Here is a 4,519-nt window from a genome sequence, read left to right as displayed (position 1 = left end):
GTACATGAGGGGTGGGGACCCTGTGGCCCTCCAGATGTTGCTGGATTACAGCTCCCATCACAGTCGAATCATTGCCCATTCAGGCTGGGGCTCTGGAGTCAAACCTCTGGAGGGCCACAAGTTCATCACCTCTGATATGCTAACTCACAAGAAATAAGAAAATTGGAAAGGTGCTGTGCATCATTCCATGAAAACCAGCACAGCTGCTTTGTTAGTCTTAGGCAGTGTGTACACACTCCGGTTTAGTCTCCCACTTCAGGTTTGGGAAGTGGTGTACATATGACACTAGCCACAACCCACATCTGTCTTGTTGTTTCTTACATACCCTCCAACATTTCTCCGATGAAAATAGGGACATCCTAAGGAAAAGCTAGGGACACGGGTTGCGCTGTGGGTTAAACCACAGAGCCTAGGACTTGCCGATCAGAAGGTCGGCGGTTCGAATCCACGTGACGGGGTGAGCTCCCGTTGCTTGGTCCCTGCTCCTGCCAACCTAGCAGTTCGAAAGCACATCGAAGTGCAAGCAGATAAATAGGTACCGCTCCAGCGGGAAGGTAAATGGCGTTTCCGTGCGCTGCTCTGGTTTGCCAGAAGCGGCTTAGTCATGCTGGCCACATGACCCGGAAGCTGTACGCCGGCTCCCTCGGCCAATAAAGCGAGATGAGCGCGGCAACCCCAGAGTTGGTCACGACTGGACCTAATGGTCAGGGGTCCCTTTACCTTTACCTTTTAAGGAAAAGTTGGACATTCCAGGATCAATTCAGAAACCGGGACAGCTTCTTTAAATCTGGGACTGTCCCTGGAAAATAGGGACACCTGTTCTTATGACATACTGCACTTTGGTGCCCCCCCCCAATCTGCTTCAATCCAAATTGAGGAAAAGAACAACCCAGCTGTGTTTAATGGGTATCTAGCCTTTGTTTCCTTCCAAAAGGTTGGAGGACTGAGATCCGGCATAACTTTATTCCGTGCTTAACCACAAGAGGGCTGGAGCCAAGAAGAGTTCCTTCTATCCTGAAAGATGAGAAACTTTATACCTTTTATGTTATCCAACCAAATAATGCTTGCAAAAGATTGTGCAAAGTTACACAGAATTCCTGATCAGGCAATCTATGCATAAATGTGGGTTGTTTTGTTTTTGCTATTTCCCCTTCAGGTGAGACACATGCATTTTTTGCAGGTAATCCCCCCCAAATTAAATACAGGGTGGGGAGTACTCAGAAACAGCACTTCTCTTATAAAGAAAGGGCAGAGTTTCTCCTAGGTTCTGGGCAAATTAGCAGCTCGTGTTCATCACCATCACTACCAAGGCATCTTGAAAAGTCCTTATGTAAGAAGCACTGACCTCTTTTGTTATGTTCCAATGCTCAGCTTTGGCACTGCAACTGTGGGAGCCAGAGAGTTTCTAGGTGGAAAGGTAAGCAGGAGAGTGAGCCAGCAAATGAACAAGCAAAATGTCAGAGGTGTTTGACAGGAGACTCAAGAACACCACTTGCCCTCCTGCTGAACCCAGGCCTGGAAGTAATACCCTCGTATCTGTGGCTGCGAAGTGCGAAGCACTTAGTGGAGCACCGCTGGGAACTCTGGCCTGCCCAGCCCAAGTGTGGGCAATCGTGGGCGAGGTTCACAGATGTGTCAGTATCGATTGAGCCCGGCCAACGCCTGCCACGTGGCAGCAGTGAAGGTGAGAAGTGCAAAGAAAAGGAAGAAAGGGGCACAGAGAGAATATGGGAAGCTTTGTGTGTATTTATAAGGGTCTCCTATGCCCCCTCCCGGAAAGGTAACAGAGCCATCATAACCCTTTGGCCTGTGTTTTCTTTGTTCTTGAAATATCCATGCTTTTCTCTTCTCCCTGCTCCTCCTTTCCTTGCATTTAATCCTAGCACAACAAATCCACTTTAAAAAAAAACAAAAAACAACCCCAACCTTAGTTTTTGTGCTTAGGAGAGTGAAGGGAAAATGCACTACGACGGGTGAGATGAATGCGGGACGACCTGCAAACATCCTCCAAGCAATCCTCATTGTCGTATGACCTCCCAGCAAACAAATCAGAACAAAGCTAAATAAGGACTGGGCATCCACACACACACACACCCTAGCATTTGGAAAGGGGGATAAATTCAAGACGGTTAAAATTTTATTGCAAACTTACCCAGCTCATGCTTTCCGAAACAATACACAAACCGGGAGCACAGCCGTCAATCAAAGTCACACTTCTCTGAAATCTGTGATGCAGCTCCCCAACCAACCAATGTGTACAAAAATGTGTATAATCAGGGGAAAGTGTGCATTTAAATATGCATATCAGAGAAAAGAAGATATAAAGTGCATTATGCCAAGGGGAAATTGCCTGCAAAAATGTGTGAATCACATAATATTGCATACAAAAATGTGTACATTTAGAGGAACTTCCACTAAAACTGGATGAGTTTTAATGAGGAATTTCAAGATAATAATCACAAAGTGATGCAGAAATCTAGAAGAGACCATACTGGAATAAGCTCTGGGGCACAATCAGTGCTTGAATTATTGTGGGATGGGAGTGGGGGGAGATAGATAGCCCCTTTCTGAAATCTACAACCCCTAACTCATCCAAATTTTAGCCAATTTATGCCCCCTACCCAGTATTCTAAAAACAATCCCTAAGCATGCCTTCCAACATTTCTCCGATGACAACAGAGACGCCCAATTCAACAACAACAATTATTTATACCCCACCCAGCCATGCTGGGAGGCTTCCAGCATATAAAAAACCCCAGAATAAAACATTAAGCAACTTCCCTATAGAGGGCTGCCTTCAGATGTCTCCTAAAGCTTGTATAGTTACTTATCTCTTTGGCTCAGGGATGGCATAAATCCACACCCTCCAACATTTCTCCAATGAAAATAGGGACATCCTGAGGAAAAGTGGGACTTTCCGGGATCAAATCAGAAACTGGGATGGCTTCTGTAAATCTGCATCTGTCCATGAAAAATAGGGACGCTTGGTCCGCCCAAGGAAGTCACCAGGTAAGGGGACTGGGCCTTCTTTTCTTCCCCTGCCTTTCAAGGAATAGGGGGTGGGGGTGGAAACCAGGGATAGCAATGCTTCAGGAAAGGGACCACATGCCTGCAAGATATTTGAGGAAGTAACTTACTGAAAGGGCAGCTCAGTCCAAGTCCAGTTTAAAGATCCAGAACCCTAAGAAGGGAGACTTGCTTCAGGAGCCTTGAAGTTGCCCATCTGCAGTGCACACTTTGGCAGCAATCTGAACAGGTGCAGAGCAGATCGCAGAAGCACAGTCCTCCCTGCTATGGTGAGATGTATTTCAATTTATATTCAATTTACACTGTAGTCATTGTTTCTAAATTTGTACACATAGATGCAAATCTGTGTCCTCTGCTGCATTTCCTCTTATTTGCCAACACAGATGTGGCCACCCAAATGCTATGCCTATTATTACTATGATGTAGTATACAGGTTTTCAAGCAGTGTTCTCAGAAACAACGGTATTTCTCTGAAGCTGAGCAGGAGGTGTGAGTTCCTCAGTGAGAAGTGGCAGCGATGGCAGATAAGTTTCCCTGAAAAACAGGCCTGCTTCAGGTTCGAAGCGGTCTCCAGCAAAACTTAATCTAGCTTTGCTTAGTTATAAGTTGCTTTTCCACAGTGGAATGTGCCCAAAGCAGCTGGCTTTAAGCTTCAAATAAATACCAAATACAAAGTGGTTTTCTATCAAGTAAGCGGTCTATAAACTATAAATTCGGGACTCTGTGGGACAAAGTGTAAAGGTAAAGGGACCCCTGACCATTAGGTCCAGTCGTAACCAACTCTGGGGTTGTGGCACTCATCTTGCTTTATTGGCCGAGGGAGCCGGTGTACAGCTTCCGGGTCATGTGGCCAGCATGACCAAGCCACTTCTGGCGAACCAGAGCAGCGCACGGAAACGGCGTTTACCTTCCCGCTGGAGCGGTACCTATTTATCTACTTGCACTTTGAGGTGCTTTTGAACTGCTAAGTCGTCAGGAGCAGGGACCGAGCAACGGGAGTTCACCCCGTCATGGGGATTCGAACTGCCAACCTTCTGATTGGCAAGTCCTAGGCTCTGTGGTTTAACCCACAGCGTGAAGCCATTATTAAGAGTTTTCGTGACAGTCCCAGAATTTTCAGGGCTGTTGGAGGCTATGCTCTATGAGATGGTGATAAGACCCAGTGGTGGCAGGTGCCCATTGGCCCTGGAAGAGCAGGGAGGCCAGTGGAGACGGAGACAGGCAGAGCCAGTTAATTCTCGTTTTGTCCCTATCCACCTCCTTGCTGAGTTCTACAAGAACAAAACTGAGATAAAGGAGGAAGACTCTGACACCCAAGGGCAGGCTTCCTCAACCTCGGCCCTCCAGATGTTTTGAGACTACAATTCCCATCATCCCTGACCACTGGTCCTGCTAGCTAGGGATCATGGGAGTTGTAGGCCAAAAACATCTGGAGGGCTGAGGTTGAGGAAGCCTGCCCAAGGGCATGCACTGGGCTGGTTTAAAATAAGAA

This window comes from Podarcis cretensis (assembly GCF_951804945.1).
Source record: "Podarcis cretensis genome assembly, chromosome: 13".
In the NCBI taxonomy this organism is placed as follows: domain Eukaryota; kingdom Metazoa; phylum Chordata; class Lepidosauria; order Squamata; family Lacertidae; genus Podarcis; species Podarcis cretensis.
This window is presented reverse-complemented; position numbering follows the sequence as displayed.